Raw genomic sequence first — 17,832 nt, 5'->3', positions numbered from 1 at the left:
TTACCCACTCTGGGACATCTTCAGAAAAGAAGATGAATTGTGACCAATGGCGTAACTACCGGGGTAGCAGTGGTAGCGGATGCCACAGGGCCCGGGACATTAGGGGCCTGGCAACAGCCGCTACCGCTGCGTATTTTTTCTTTTCTTAATAGGCTATTACCGGTTGGAGTTACTCCAGCCGGTAACAGGCCCTATTTACTTACCAATCCTGACAGTGGCCAGGATCGGTAAGTGACGCCATGGGCCCCACAAACATCATTATTATACTCAGGGGTCTTTTCAGACCACGAGTATAATGATCGGTGGTCCAGGGGAGGTAAGGTAGCATAAAAAACCGTGTTACTTACCTTTCCGGGCAGGCTTCGGGCCTACATCTGTGACTATCCCTGACATCATTGAAGATGGCCGACCCCACCGAGGACTGCAGCAGAGCTGGGGATAGGTAAGTAACATTGTTTTTTATGTTTGTATTCCCACTCGGGAAAAGATCCCAGAGTATAATAATTGTTCATGGGTGTCCACAGTGGGACATAGTGTGTGTAGGGGGCCGCTATGGGGCATAATACTGTGTGTAGGGGCCACTATGGGGCATACTGTGTATAGGGGCCACTATGGGACATAATACTGTGTGTAGGGGCTACTATGGGGCATAATACTGTGTGTAGGGGCCACTATGCGGCATACTGTGTATAGGGGCCACTAGGGGGCATAATACTGTGTGTAGGGGCTACTATGGGGCATAATACTGTGTGTAGGAGCCACTATTGGGCATAATAGTGTGTACAGGGGCCACTATGGGGCATAATAAAGGATTATCTTATCTTATCTTAATAGTGTGTGCAGGGACCACTATGAGGCATAACAGAGAGCACAGGAATGCGGGGGGGGGGGGTCTTTGGCAAGAGGGGGGAGGGGGTCCCCATGTCAAACGTTCGCCACGAGGCCCCGCCGTTCCTAGTTACGTCACTGATTGTGACAATCGCATACAGTAAACGGTGTGATTCTATGTTATAGATGTTAGCTTCCATTGTAATTCTTCTTGTGGTGATAGTGAAATGAATACTGAAAAGTGATGTCTATAGAATAGGAAGTGTTGGCCTTTTATTAGACCTAGTGACCAATGTAAAAACTACAGCATTCATTTAGTCACCAAAAATTCTTGAAGCATGCTTTTGTGGGTCAGTCTCTGATGACATCACGTTCTAGTATGAGAACATCTCCAGTCCTAGACTAGGTAAGCACTGCCATGTGAAAAACAAGAAATTATCTGAGAAATCGTCAATTGTTAGCATGTTAAATTCTTAGACTAAACAGTCAGGGCATTGTGTGGTATCCATTACTGTAACTTGCAATCGCTTAATACCTTGGTAAGTTGCTAAATCCCTTCCCCTTGTTCCACTCTATTAGTTACTGTATCAAACTGTAGGAATCTAAGATGTGAACATCTGCAACAAAGCATTGCAAATTTCAGATCTCTGAAGTGCCGGCTGTGGCAAAGCTTTTATAACTGTAACTGTGTGGTGTAATAATGTGCAATGTAAATAAAAAATCTGTTCTTAACACTTGACAACTGAAGAATATTTATGAAAATATTATAGCATGATATTAGAGAAATAAATTTGTCTATAGCCATATGTACTTTATATCCCCCTATCAAAAATGCAGTTATTCTGGAGGGGCAATCCTGCACAAGTGCTTACCACCCAGTAGTAAAAAGGGGAGACCAACCCGACTTTCCAGTTTCCTATAGTAGCCACATAGTCTGCCTCTGTTCTATGAATGTCTTTGGTACCAGTCATTACTATGGTATGATACAACGACTCTGACCACAATTCTGCTGGGTGACTCTTTCTTCTCCTGCCTGTTGACAAGGATGTCTGGTTGGTTTGGTGTGAAGTAATCATTGTTATCCCCTGTTGTCAGTGGATCAGAAAAAGCAGACTGAGGCTAGCAAATAATATCTTGTAGGGATATTTTCATCCTCTGGCATGTTCAGGGGATATAACAAAATTGCCTCTAGAACATGGATCCCAGACTCTTGTCCTGCTGCTGCCACTGTGAATGCATGCGCATGCGCTGCTCCCCATGGGATTTCCAAATACAGCTGAACTGGTAGGATGAGGAAATAAGGGACAAACAGGTGCAGATCCCGGAGGTAGAACTCTTATGTATCAGACATTCATTGTATATCTAGTGACTAGGCCATAAATGTGTAATTTAAAGGAAACCTGTCAGCATGAGAAGGCAGTGTAGTCTGTAGTCATCGTGTTAGGGAGGTGGTGAGTGGTTTGATTTAGAGTTTATCAATTTGTTTCTCTGTTCTTGTTATGCTTACCTGGAGTAAAGGACGGTCATTGACAACTATCTCTGTATGTACAGTCATAGGAGAAGGAGGAGGAGGTTGTCAATCACTTTTTAGGACCACTGGACTCCATTACTCCTTCTAAGAACAGAGAAATAAATGACTAGTCATACTGAATCTTTTCCCATAAAACTATGTATAGGTCTACTCATTTCCTCCTGACCTGACTTGCAGTTTATAGTGTATTTTTATGGTAGCAGGTTCCCTTTAAGAATACCCCTATAATACAAGCGGACATAGTTTCAATGTTGCGTTTCCCCCATTAAAGATGTTGCATACTTTTATCATGTTTTCATTTCTTCAACATGTTTTATTTGATACATTCACTAGTGTACTTTTATCCCACAAGATGTGCCAAGATTTTTCTCATGCTATGCGTCTTTTATATTTCATCGCCATTCTGTTGTCTGTTCTTTAGCCGTAGGATGATATGACTGTTTGTGAACTCTGTCTATACGTTTGTGTTTTATCTCTGGGCAAGAAGGAGATCTGTTTTCATGCTATATACTACATCAATTTCTACAGAAAAGAACAGAGCAACAAATAATAATTGGGCTTTTGTTCTGAGAGGATTCACCAGAGCTTCTAATGTGAAAAATGCCCTTTAACCGGTTAAGGACCAGGCCCAAAAGTATGTTAAAGACCAGGCCTCTTTTTTCAAAACTGACATGTGTCACTTTAAATGGCAATAACTTTGAGACGCTTTAACTTACACAAATGAATTTGAGATTGTTTTCTTGTAACACATTATACTTCATGTTAGTGGTAAACACTAATCAATATTTTTGCATTTATTTATAAAAAAACTAGGAAATTTGATGGAAATTTGAAAAAAATTGCAATTTTCAAAATGTGAAATTATCTGCTTTTCAGGCAGATAGTCATACCATCCAAATACATGAATAAATATTATCTCCCATATCTCTGCTTTATATTGGCATCATATTTTGATTGTCTTTTAATTTATTTTGGACGTCACAAGGCTTACAAGTGTAACAGCAATTTTCCAGATTTACAAGAAAATTCTCCAAACCAATTTTTTAGGGACCACTTCAGTTCTGAAAGTAATTATAAAGGCCTGTATAATAGAAACCCCCATAAATTACCCCATTTTCAAAACTGCACCCCTCAAATTATTCAAAACAGCATTTGGGATGTTTGTTAACCCTTTAAGCATTTCATAAGAATAAAAATAATATGGCAGTGAAATTTAGACATTTCATTTTTTTTCACTAATACATTCATTTAGACCCAAAATTAACACATTCACAAAGGGTTGAAGGAGAAAATGCATCTGACAGTTTATTGTGCAATTTCTCCCGTGCACAGAAATACCCCACATGTGGGTGTAAACTGATTTTTGGGCACACGGCAGTGCATGGAAGGGAAGGAGCGACACTGGGTGTTTGAACAGCAGATTTTGCTGGAATAATTTTCAGCGCCATGCCTTATTTGCAGAGACCCTAGAGTACCAAAACAATGGAAACCCCCCAAAAGTGACCCCATTTTAGAATCCACACCCCTCACAGAATTCATCAAGGGGTATAGTCAGCATTTAGACCCTACAGTTGTTTCACAGATTTTACTAACATTGGGATGTGTAAATGAAAAATTACTAAAATGTCACTTTATCTCCAAAGTTTTCATTTTCACAAGGGGTTAAAGGAGTAAAAGCCCCCCACAGTTTGTTAAACAATTTCTCCTGAACACGGCAATACCCCATATGTGGCTATAATCTGCTGTATGGGAACATGGCGGGGCTCAGAATGGAAGGAGCGCTATTTGGCTTTTGGATGGCAGATTTTGCTGGAATAATTTTAGGTGCCATGTCGCATTAGCAGAGCCCCTAGAGTACCAATACAGTGGAAACCCCCTAAAAGTGACCCCATTTGGGAAACTATACCCCCCACAGAACATATTAAAGGGTAGAGTGAGCATTTTGACCCTACAGCTGTTTCACAGATTTTATTAACATTGGGCCATGAAAATGAAAAATTACTTTTTTTCCAACAAACTGTCAATTTAGCCCCAAATTTTTAATTTTCACAAGAGGATAAAGGAGAAAAAGCTCCATAAAGTTCGTTACACAAATTCTGCTGAACACAGAAATGCCCCATATGTGGTCATAATCTGCTGTATGGGAACATGGCGGGGCTCAGAATGGAAAGAGGGCTATTTGGCTTTTGGAGGGCAGATTTTGCTGGAATATTTTTCAGGTCCCATGTCGCATTTGCAGAGCCCCTAAAGTACCAATACAGTGGAAACCCCCTATAAGTGACCCCATTTTGGAAACTACACCCCTCATAGAATTTGTCTAGGGGTAGAGTGAGTATTTTGGCCTCACAGGTGTTTCACAGATTTTATTAACATTGGGATGTGAAAATGAAAAATTACTTTTTTTCCCAATAAATCGTCCATTTAGCGCCATAGTTTTAATTTTGCAAATAGTTTAAGAATTAAAAGCCCCCCACAGTTTGTTACACAATTTCTTCTGAACACGGCAATACCCCATATGTGGCCAAAATCTGCTGTATGGGTACATGCTGGGGCTCAGAATGGAAAGAGCGCTATTTGGATTTTGGAGGGCATATATTGCTGGAATAGTTTTGAGGTGCCATGTCGCATTTGCAGAGCCCCTAAAGTATCAATACAATGGAAACCCCTCAAAAGTGACCCCATTTTAGAAACTACACCTGTCAAGGAATGTATCAAGGGGTATTATCATTTTGAGCCTAAAATGCTTCCCAAAAATTAATGTACAAAATGAAAATTGAAATTTTTAAAAATCTGCCATTTCGGTGCCCAATACGTTGCACCCACTTTGTGTTGTCAGAGACCTGCACTCCTAAAACTATTAAGTGGGCCATCCCGGGGGTCAAAAAATTATATATGTGGGTGTAAACTGCTGCTTGGGCACACAGCAGGGCTCAGAAGGGAAGGACCACTGTGCGTTTTAGCTTTTGGGATACAGATTTAGAGGGACCCTCTGGGCGCCATGATGTTTTTGCAGAGCCCTGGAGGTTCCAGTAAACTGGAATTCACCAAGAAGTGACCCCATTTTGTAGGGGCAATTTTAGGGTCTCTGCAAATGTGACGTGGTGTCCAAAAACGAAGAATCTAAATCTGCACTCCAAAAGCACATATTGCTCCTTCACATCTGCACCCTGCTGGGTACCCAAATAGCAGTGTATGCCCACATGTATGACACTGGTGTACCCCGGATAACGTACTTAATGCCATATGTGGGTAGAATCGGCTGTTTGGGCACAACCGGGGACAGAAGGGAAGGAGCGCTATTTTGGTTTTTGGAGCACAGTTTGGTTTTTTTTGCCACTTTTGCAAAGCCCCTGAATTGCCAATAAAGTGGAATCCGCAGACATGTCACCCTATTTTGGACACTAGCCCACAGATGGGATTTATCAAGTGGTGTAGCGAGAATTTTTAACCCTTGAGTGTTGCATTTATTTAGTTTCCAGAAATGAAATCGCAACTGATAGAGAAGTTAAAAATGAAAATTTTACAGATTTGCCATTTCAGTGTGCAACATGTTGTGCCCGACTTATGTCAGCAGAGACACTCCAAAAACTGTTAAACGGGTATCCCAGGCACAACAGCTTTTAGAGCGTTCATCTCTGATACAAGGCGGACACAATATATTAGGCACTGAAAGGACGTATTCCTGGAAAAATGGTCATTTTCACCTCTCACAATCCACTACAGTTATAGTTATATATATAAAGTTATAGCAACACTTGGGGGTTAAAAATGCTGTCTGTACCCCTGGATAAATCCTTCAGGGGTGTAGTTTCCAAAATAAGGTAATTTATCAGGGGATTCCAAATTACTGGCGTTTCAGCTCTACAAAAGTGTCATGGCATCCAAAAACCAAACCGTCTGTGCTCCAAAAACCAAATGACCCTTCTTCCCTTCTGTGTCCGGCTGTGCCCTAGTATCAGTTTATACCCACATATGACATTATGTCCGTTATCCGGGGGTACACCAGTGTCATACATGTGTCATACATGTGTCATAAACTGCAGTTTGGACGTACAGCAGGGTGCAGAAGGGAAGGAGCGCTATGCGGCTTTTGGAGTACAGATTCAGATGTTTGGTATCTGGACGCCATGTCATGTTTGTAGAGCCTGTAAGGTACCAGAAAAGTGGATTCCATGGGGTACCAGGAGTGACCCCATTTTGAAAACTGCACCCCTCAAAGAATTTATCAGGGGGTGTGGTGAGTATTAGTATCCCGGACGTGACTGCACAGCGGATGGCGAAGAGGGAATGTATAAGCTGTGCGGAGGACATTGCAAACACCAAATTCCCTACTATGTCCCCGTAGCTCCTATGATTGGGGGAGTCACTCTGGGGGTCACTTTAGGGGTCACTTCTGGTGTCTGTTCCCTCATAAGCTGTAAATCTGGGGTGTCCCCTGATATCCGCTCACACAGCTTATATATTCCCTACATGACGCACCCAGTTGTGTTCTAATAATTTGGCAATTTTTGAGGGTTTTTGTCTTCACATTGTGAGATGCTATATTTTCTTTATGTTTCTGGTGACGCGGCCATATAAGGGCTTATTCTTTGCGGGATGAGATGCATTTCGTAATGACACCATTTTTGGGTGTCTACATCTTATTGAATACATTTTATTAACCCTTTTTTGCTGGATTTAAAAAAAAAAAATCAATCCTGGCATTGAGTTTTACTTTTTTAATTTTGCGCCATGCAGCGTACAGTATAAGTAACATGTTCCCTTTATTCTGCGGGTCGGTACGGTTACGGCGATACCTCATTTATAGTATTTTTTTATGTGTTACTAGTTCTGCAGAGGAAAAACACATTTGGGGACATAAATCAATGTTTTTTGCATCGCATCTTCTAAGAGGCGTAACATTTTTATTTTTCGGTTGACAGAGTTGGTTGAGGGCTTATTTTTTGCGGGACAACCTGCGCTTTTTATTGGTACTGTTGTCGGATGCATATGACTTTTTGATCACTTTTTATAGCATATTTTGTATGGTGAGATGGCGAAAAATCATTACTTCCGGCGAGTTTTTTCCGTTTTTTTTTTCCGGCGTTCGCCGTGTACATTAAATATTATTTCAGTTTTATTGTACAGATTGTTACGGACGCGACAATACCAAATATGCATTGTTTTTATTACTTTTGAGTTCTTTTTTTATATAATTCATTTTCTATTGAGAAAAAGGGATTTTTGGGCTTTATAACTTTATTAATTTTTTTCATACACTTCATTTTATTTTTTTTACATTTTTTTTTACTTTTTCATGTGTCCATTTAGGACACTTCAATCAGCAATACTTTGCTGATATAGAATGCCATGTGAGACACAGCCTGCAGGTGTCCCACATGGCATTCCGTAGCAGGATGTCAGGCTGTGTAGACGCACAGCCTGACATCAGAAGGTCCTGGCAGGATCACCAGGTATGTGGGGGCTCCGGGCAGTCTGGGGTCACTGGCCAGACCCCAGACTACCTTTTACTGCTATCGGCACCCTCCGATCTCGCCGCGGGGGGTGCCGATCAGCTTCAATTGTCGGCGGATGCCTTTCGATCGCGCCGTGATGTTTCACGGCGCGATCGAAAGGGTTAAAACTTCCAGTCGGACTCAGTTCCGACTGGACGTTATGGAGGAAGGGGTTAGGTGTTAGTAACACCTAACCCCTGTCCCCCCCGCACCCCTCCCCCCGCCAGAAAGGTACCTAAAGGCCGGACGTATTTCGGCAATAGTCCGGTCTTTAGGTACCAGCACATGAGGCCGTAAATTTACGTACGGCGGTCCTCATGTGGTTAATGGTGTATGCGCCTGTAGAGATGTAACCCGATTCTGAAGTACAAAGGGATGCTCCTGTACTGCAGAGTCCTCCTTATCGATTGCTGATATAACCGGCCTGTTGTATGAGATGATGTAATGCTCATCAAGTTACTAAGAAAGTGACCTTGAGGGAGATCAAATGGCTGTGCAGCAGAGGTGGATGAATGCTAACTAAGTTACCTTGTTTCTTGCTAAATTGCCTATATCCTAATCAGGCTTAAACTAATCATAGGGGCTATCTATTCCTGAAACACAAGCTTCTACATAAATGCATCTAAAAGCTCAATGTATTCAAAGGCAATTCACACCATGGCTTTTTTCATTGAGTGATCATTTCATTTCCTGTTCTGGAAAATCCTCCTACTCAAGCCTGCATTTCACAGAAAAAATCTTGTACAGAGGATAAGTGCTACAAGACTGCATTCTTTATTACGGTTGCCAAGTTTCCCTGATTTCCAGGGACAGACCCAGGTTTTCTAGAGATTAATGCAAATTGCTATCCCTGGGATGTCCCTGTGTCCGGAGCAATAATCGACTACCTGAAATATTCCCCTTTTCTGCATTCTGTATAACTTCAACTTCTTTTTAACATATTCATGAATTCAATAATTTTATAATAATCTATTAATTAACGATATCATCTCAGGTAATGCATAGATGCACACTATTTTCTGGAAGAAATTCTAGTAAATCTGCTGAACTATGGGAGACTATACCTCTGCTAAACTATGCTCCAATGTGTCCGCTTTTCAGAATAGTTGTTCTCAGGGGTGTAAATGATCAATCTTTCCAAATTTGGTGTAAAAACGTCAGTTTCTCATTGGAAACTACAGTATGGGTACATGACAATGATAAATCTGCCATATCTTCAGACTGGTTAGCCTGCATATATATCAACCTTTAGTTTGCTTACTTTAAGCCTGAATTTGTCTACACTATTTGGTGCACACTAAAAGGGCTTATCCTGGCTTAATTATTTTATGGCCTATCCTCATATCTACCTATGCACCCCCTCAACGATCAGCTGTACTGAGCCACTTCTATCGCCTGTCCTGAACACAATACAGGGCCTGAAGCAGAACGCTGTACAGAAGCTCCATCTGCTGTACAGTGGCCGGATGTCTTCACTGCAGCTCAGCAATGACTGTGTTTGGCCGCTCTACAGCAGATGGAGCTTTCTGCGCCACACTAAGCAAAAATGCGCCAGTTTCTAGTTGTTTACACAGTAGTAAAACTGGGTCTTTGTATATTAGGGTATGAGACCTTTTGCACAGCACTAGTTCAGAACATACAATAACTGTCATGGTTTTTATGATAAGCCATCTTTATAAAATAACTGCGGCTGAAGCTTGTAGTTACGTCTTATTTGTTAATAGACCGTAATAATTTCCATTTCAGCTTAGAAATGTCAGAAATCATTAATGATGGTAAAATATTGTAAACTAATTCACTAAAATTATTCTGTTTTTTTTTTTTTTTTTTTTTTGTTTCAGTTTAATGAAGAAGCTGGAACTTCCTCTATCTGAGACACAGAAACAGATCCTCCAGTAGGTAAGGAAACATCCTACAAGAACTATAGCTAGAGATGAACACATATATCAACATGCATGGAGTTGTATATAAGGAAGGACTATCATTCAGTTGTCTAACAACTTAATTTATCCTTTATCACTTCTTTCTTGCCCCCATAGTCAGTATTGGGCTACCTTAGTGCTCATGAAAGAAATTGAATACAATGTTTCAACATGCTAGTAAAACCCATGACAGACTGCAACTCACAATACAACCACTGGGTGGTCACACATGGACACATTTAGGATAGGTATCATGTTACAGAGTATCACAAAATCATGTTATTGTTTTTTGTTTTTTTAAAAAGCTAGTCACCTCATGCCACACATCTAAGGATATATTGAGTTAAGAAAAAAATGCATACCTACATGTGTATTGTAAACTGTTTGTTATTGTACACACAGACCATAGGTCTATAAGAAATTCTAACTTTAAAAAAAGCAAAATAAATAAAACTTTATATAAGGCACAGGATAAGCAAAATAAAATACAGCCTTAACTTCAGGCAATAAGGCAAAACAAAACCTGCTCATCTGAGCACTAACTAAACAGAAAATATTAACTGTACGTGTGGCTTACTACCAGCCACAAGAATCAACCAAAATAATTCTGTACCGTACACAAAGCTCTCAGTGTCAGGAAAGACCCAGCCACTTCCTCTCCTCCCAGGAACTGCGCTGAAGGGCAGGCTTTGCATCCTTCTTATGGCCAAGTAATGAGCCTCAGGACCCACACCTGGGCTTCAGCTTATTCAAGATCCACACTGGACCACACATATGTCAGGAATCTGGGGGAGATATACCATGACTAGAGATGAGCGAACAGTGTTCTATCGAACACATGTTCGATCGGATATCAGGGTGTTCGCCATGTTCGAATCGAATCGAACACCACGTGGTAAAGTGCGCCAAAATTCGATTCCCCTCCCACCTTCCCTGGCGCCTTTTTTGCACCAATAACAGCGCAGGGGAGGTGGGACAGGAACTACGACACTGGGGGCATTGAAAAAAATTGGAAAAAGTCATTGGCTGCCGAAATCAGGTGACCTCCATTTTAGACGAATAGTGGATTTCAAATCCGGGTCATATGAGAATGTGAACTTTGTGACTATGAGACAGGGATAGCTGTACAGGCAGGGATAGCTAGGGATAACCTTTATTTAGGGGGGAATGTTATTAAAAATAACTTTTTGGGGCTCTATCGGGTGTGTAATTGTGATTTTTGTGAGATAAACTTTTTCCCATAGGGATGCATTGGCCAGCGCTGATTGGCCGAATTCCGTACTCTGGCCAATCAGTGCTGGCCAATGCATTCTATTAGCTTGATGAAGCAGAGTGTGCACAAGGGTTCAAGCGCACCCTCGGCTCTGATGTAGCAGAGCCGAGGCTGCACAAGGGTTCAAGCGCACCCTCGGCTCTGATGTAGGAGAGCCGAGGGTGCACTTGAACCCTTGTGCACCCTCAGCTCTGCTACATCAGAGCCGAGGGTGCGCTTGAACCCTTGTGCACACTCTGCTTCATCAAGCTAATAGAATGCATTGGCCAGCGCTGATTGGCCAATGTATTCTATTAGCCTGATGAAGTAGAGCTGAATGTGTGTGCTAAGCACACACATTCAGCTCTACTTCATCGGGCTAATAGAATGCATTGGCCAGCGCTGATTGGCCAGAGTACGGAACTCGACCAATCAGCGCTGGCTCTGCTGGAGGAGGCGGAGTCTAAGATCGCTCCACACCAGTCTCCATTCAGGTCCGACCTTAGACTCCGCCTCCTCCGGCAGAGCCAGCGCTGATTGGCCGAAGGCTGGCCAATGCATTCCTATGCGAATGCAGAGACTTAGCAGTGCTGAGTCAGTTTTGCTCAACTACACATCTGATGCACACTCGGCACTGCTACATCAGATGTAGCAATCTGATGTAGCAGAGCCGAGGGTGCACTAGAACCCCTGTGCAAACTCAGTTCACGCTAATAGAATGCATTGGCCAGCGCTGATTGGCCAATGCATTCTATTAGCCCGATGAAGTAGAGCTGAATGTGTGTGCTAAGCACACACATTCAGCACTGCTTCATCACGCCAATACAATGCATTAGCCAGTGCTGATTGGCCAGAGTACGGAATTCGGCCAATCAGCGCTGGCCAATGCATTCTATTAGCCCGATGAAGTAGAGCTGAATGTGTGTGCTTAGCACACACATTCAGCTCTACTTCATCAGGCTAATAGAATACATTGGCCAATCAGCGCTGGCCAATGCATTCTATTAGCTTGATGAAGCAGAGTGTGCACAAGGGTTCAAGCGCACCCTCGGCTCTGATGTAGCAGAGCCGAGGCTGCACAAGGGTTCAAGTGGACCCTCGGCTCTCCTACATCAGAGCCGAGGGTGCGCTTGAACCCTTGTGCAGCCTCGGCTCTGCTACATCAGAGCCGAGGGTGCGCTTGAACCCTTGTGCACACTCTACTTCATCAGGCTAATAGAATACATTGGCCAATCAGCGCTGGCCAATGCATTCTATTAGCTTGATGAAGCAGAGTGTGCACAAGGGTTCAAGCGCACCCTCGGCTCTGATGTAGCAGAGCCGAGGCTGCACAAGGGTTCAAGTGCACCCTCGGCTCTCCTACATCAGAGCCGAGGGTGCGCTTGAACCCTTGTGCAGCCTCGGCTCTGCTACATCAGAGCCGAGGGTGCGCTTGAACCCTTGTGCACACTCTGCTTCATCAAGCTAATAGAATGCATTGGCCAGCACTGATTGGCCAGAGTACGGAATTCGGCCAATCAGCGCTGGCCAATGCATTCTATTAGCCCGATGAAGTAGAGCTGAATGTGTGTGCTAAGCACACACATTCAGCACTGCTTCATCACGCCAATACAATGCATTAGCCAGTGCTGATTGGCCAGAGTACAGAATTCGGCCAATCAGCGCTGGCTCTGCTGGAGGAGGCGGAGTCTAAGATCGCTCCACACCAGTCTCCATTCAGGTCCGACCTTAGACTCCGCCTCCTCCAGCAGAGCCAGCGCTGATTGGCCGAATTCCGTACTCTGGCCAATCAGCACTGGCTAATGCATTGTATTGGCTTGATGAAGCAGTGCTGAATGTGTGTGCTTAGCACACACATTCAGCTCTACTTCATCGGGCTAATAGAATGCATTGGCCAGCGCTGATTGGCCGAATTCCGTACTCTGGCCAATCAGCACTGGCTAATGCATTGTATTGGCTTGATGAAGCAGTGCTGAATGTGTGTGCTTAGCACACACATTCAGCTCTACTTCATCGGGCTAATAGAATGCATTGGCCAATCAGCGCTGGCCAATGCATTCTATTAGCGTGAACTGAGTTTGCACAGGGGTTCTAGTGCACCCTCGGCTCTGCTACATCAGATTGCTACATCTGATGTAGCAGTGCCGAGTGTGCATCAGATGTGTAGTTGAGCAAAACTGACTCAGCACTGCTAAGTCTGCATTCGCATAGGAATGCATTGGCCAGCCTTCGGCCAATCAGCGCTGGCTCTGCCGGAGGAGGCGGAGTCTAAGGTCGGACCTGAATGGAGACTGGTGTGGAGCTATCTTAGACTCCGCCTCCTCCAGCAGAGCCAGCGCTGATTGGTCGAGTTCCGTACTCTGGCCAATCAGCACTGGCCAATGCATTTCTATGGGGAAAAGTTAGCTTGCGAAAATCACAAACTGACAGGGATTTCCATGAAATAAAGTGACTTTTATGCCCCCAGACATGCTTCCCCTGCTGTCCCAGTGTCATTCCAGGGTGTTGGTATCATTTCCTGGGGTGTCATAGTGGACTTGGTGACCCTCCAGACACGAATTTGGGTTTCCCCCTTAACGAGTTTATGTTCCCCATAGACTATAATGGGGTTCGAAACCCATTCGAACACTCGAACAGTGAGCGGCTGTTCGAATCGAATTTCGAACCTCGAACATTTTAGTGTTCGCTCATCTCTAACCATGACTACAACACTTTGCCTGTCACCTTCTCACACTATCTACCGAAAAAAAAAAAAAAATGAGTCGACAAAATCTTCAACATAGTAGTTGCCAAAGTATAGACTTTGATCACTTGTACCAGTAAACCTCAGGACTGGGACCAGTACATGTTCATATTAGATCACCAACCGCTCTACCGCTGATGTCAACACAAAAATAAGAATGCTGCCTTCTCATAGGTTTGTTTCTCAATCTTGTTTCTCATATACTGCCTGACAGTTACCAAAACCCATTGCATAGTCATATAAAAAGAAGGCATGGAAGAATAAATAAAAGATGTGATTGTTATCCCTATGGGGGCATTGGGACATAGGAAAAGGGCATACAAAAAATGTAGCAATCTCAGTGTCACGTGTCTATCCCTGGTTTCTGTGTAGACCACAAAATTCATAGTCCACAACCGTACATATAACAACAGTGAGTGGCCACAGCCATGTGTAAGCACACTGCTCCATGGAATATGTGTACATAGATCACCTGAAACAAGGCTTTTTACAAGTCCTGCTTAGGAACACTTTAAAAACATGTAACCCAATAAGCCATGAGCTTTTCCGTTGACCTTCTTATCATTGTACATAATAAATCAGAATGTAATTAATAAACCATTTTGTTGCTGGAATATTTTTTATGTCATAGAAACCCCAAAACGAAGACACCGCACACCCCACACCACAGACACCCCAAAACACCTAAAAAATGTTGGCTATTCGTGAGCAACACATTTGTTTCTTTAACGTCTTTCACTTTTTTTTTTAACATTTAAGTAAAATAAATGTTGCATATATTTATGAAAAAATAATAATGATATCTTCCATTTGGAACGGGCTGCGATTTTGCTGTCACTGTAGAGAGCATTTATTTTTAACCATACTAGGAAATGTTCCAATGTGGACAAATAAAACTAAATTATGAAGGAATACGCGTACACGCATACACTTTTTTTTTTTCCAAATTCCTATGAACTTATAAGAGCAATTGGCAATGCTAGATGTAGAGTAGATACTGAGATACACATTGGGTGATTCATCAAGACCAGAGTCTCATGAATTAGACAAAACCCTGGGGCTACCATAGATTTCACCATCATTTATGTCACTTTTGTGACGTAACTCATTATTAATAAGGTGCATATGGTGGTGATGCTGCTGCCCCACCCCGGCCATGCTGACATTAGATAAAGTGGCGAGGTCAGTGCAGAAATGCCACTTGCAAATATTTAGTTACACAGTTGCAAATTACCAGTTTTTCTTCCTTTATTCTATAGGGAAAAAAAGAAAAATGGTAAAAATGACATGTTTTCCGCACAGCAGCCAAAAAAAACCCATTGCATTTCTGCCATATTGGTTCTTAGCCTCATCAACTAATGATGATGGAAAATGCAACGTTTTTGAAAATGCAGCATTTTTCTGCAATGTGTTGATGAGATTAGCCAGAATTCCATGCACTTTGCAGGAACCTGTAAATTGCTGCGGCTTTTGCTGCAGAGTTTCCATCATGGCCAAATGTGGTGTTCACGCAGCCTAAAGATGTTTTCTGTTACTTGAATATTGATGCAGGATTGTGGTGCACTTGTGGGGCAAGGAAGGGCCTTGCACCAAATGTGCACCACAATATCATCCCTCTATACCAGAAAAAGTAGTGTAGGTGAATTGATAACCCTCCCTCGATATTTAAAAATGTAACCATTGATCATGCAAGGCTGATGTTCCTTTAGCCATTATATTTTTATTATAAGTTGATTATACAGAAAATTATTCAGGAAAAGTCCAATTCAAGCTGTTTTTTTTAGGCAAGTGTAGCTGAGTGCCTGCCAATGAGTTTGTCCACCTCTTCCTAAACGTAGCGATCACCCTGGTTTGCGGAAAGCAGTAAAACCTCAGTATTAATTCTAACCTACTTCTTCTAAGGATGTATTCCTATATTACTTTGGACTTTTATATTTGTTTCTACTGAAACATGGCATGGTTTTAATGTATGCCGTGACTAAGTAGGTAGAAAAATATAACCAGTTTCTAGGGATAAATGAGATGTTTCAGTATACAAAGAGGAGACACAATACAACAGAGCGATCTTAATTAAATAAGGAATAATTGGCAGCTTTCATTATTGTTGGCATTTTATTTATGGAAATATGTTAATAAGACTGATTCCATTGTATGTGGTATTATGTAGGTATTCTCCCCATTGCGTCTAGATGGTAATATGTTGCTGTCACTATATGGAGACATGTAAAAAGCCTATGGCTCTACAATATGGTACCATAGGGGCTCAGGGTGCCATCATAGGGGCTCTGTGTACCTGGCTTTGCCATGTGCATGAGTTCTAATTCTGCTAGAACCTAGAAATGGATGATCTATCACCTTACACAACGTTCAGTATTGGTTAATTCTTTGCCCGAGGTTTTTTCTTGCTCTTCCTGTATTCAGCAGAGGTGAGAATGTGAGGTTTCAATTTTATGTAGCCTGAATGTACGTAATGTGGCAGTCGATGGTCATCTTTCTTCTTTCTAATCTAATCAGCCGTATCATTATGTTGTACATAGTGATGTATTTTGTGATATTTTCTCCACTAAATTTCCTGCCTGGGGCAGTTTGAAGTGTGAACATGTCTCCACACTGGAAAGGCTTGAATAAGAGCAGGAGTTGATGGAGCAGTGAGTTATGTAAGTAACGCTGGCGCATTCTACGAGGCAGGAGCACCTACTGACATAAAGAAGGTCTATATCACACAAATTACATGCTTATACACATGAATATTAAAATAAAAATGTCCGTAATAAAAAGGTATACAATTATCTAAAATCATCTGAGTATCAATATGTCATGTCAAGATCTCTGCTTCCTGGAATTCAAGGTACATGGCTTTTTATAGTACAGAGATCAGCCGTGTAATGAATCTGTCTACAATCCTTTACAAATAAATAGTACAGGTTATCATTCTGCAAAGTGATCTTGGAATCCGTAAAGAATTAGAATATTGTATATATTATAAAAATGAAATCTCCACAGTTAAAGAGCCATGGATGTGCCCAAATCATTATCACTATCAGTATGAGAGAATAAGCAATGGTGCTATACATACAGTATCTAAGACTGTTACCTTGTAACTCTGCAATGTAAACTTGCATTATCTCTCTGTAGTGTATATGTTTTCCCCTTTCGGGGGGTTTTATCTATGTGCTCTCACTTTATCTCACATTTCAAAAGGCAGTCCAGTGACTCTATTGCCTTTCTATGAAAATTGGCTCTATCTTAGGTATATGCTTCATAGGGCGAATGAGATTTATTACATTGCTATCTGCATTTGTTGAAGAAATTCTAATATATTTTGCATAGCAAATTTCCCCAATTGTAAGTAGTCAACTGATATTTTGTACTGTAATATCTTTAATACCAAAGGATGCCCTTATGTTGAACAATGTCCTGTTCTGCACATTTTGTTGGTGCCCCTCCATATGGTGTACCATGATGTAGTTTACCACATAGTGCCTAGCTAACAGTGTTACTCAAGATCAGCATATGGTACTGAATACTACATTCATACAGTGATATAGTGATATACTACTTGATATATTGGGGAGTAACTTAAGTTGGTGCAGTTGTACCCAGCCCCAGAGGCTTTAGGGGGACTGCAAGGTGCCTAATCTCAATAGCAGGAGGCCGGTGTGATAAACAATATATTATAGTTGGGGACCTGGTACAGATTTTGATTTGGGGCTAGGAGCTTCATGGCACAACTTTGTCAATATATGTAATCATTTAATAACATTTTTATATCATTTTTAAATTATGGGTGCCTATAAGACATTTCTCTTTGAAAAAGCTTTGGTAGTAAAATACTGGTAAACAGCACATGATATTGGCCACATAGCACCTAGTTTGACTTCTAGTATCTGAAAAGTCTTTCATTTCCTCCCAGATGTACATTGTTTCCTTACCATATCATTCTTATCCAGTGCAGAACAGCTGCTTGTTATCCACTACAGGCAATGGGCAGAAGCAGAGTAAGAGACACATTCTAACTCCTCATTACTTAGCTAGGATATCTGCATGGATCCACTTATCCA

At 41.9% G+C, this 17,832-nt stretch overlaps 1 protein-coding gene across 3 annotated transcripts in view; it reads left to right on the top strand.

Moving 5' to 3' along the window:
• Positions 1-17,832, top strand: part of ATXN1 (ataxin 1) — a 491,098-nt gene that overhangs the window by 166,622 nt on the left and 306,644 nt on the right. For all 3 annotated transcript variants that reach the window (XR_012715457.1, XM_075270820.1, XM_075270821.1), the window contains exon 4: positions 9,696-9,753. The gene's annotated coding sequence lies outside the window, so the exon portion shown is untranslated. The remainder of the gene's footprint in view (positions 1-9,695; positions 9,754-17,832) is intronic.

This window comes from Leptodactylus fuscus, chromosome 4, assembly GCF_031893055.1.
Source record: "Leptodactylus fuscus isolate aLepFus1 chromosome 4, aLepFus1.hap2, whole genome shotgun sequence".
Classification (NCBI taxonomy): domain Eukaryota; kingdom Metazoa; phylum Chordata; class Amphibia; order Anura; family Leptodactylidae; genus Leptodactylus; species Leptodactylus fuscus.
Note: the sequence above shows the minus strand (reverse complement) of the source record. Positions and strands in the feature narration are given on the sequence as shown.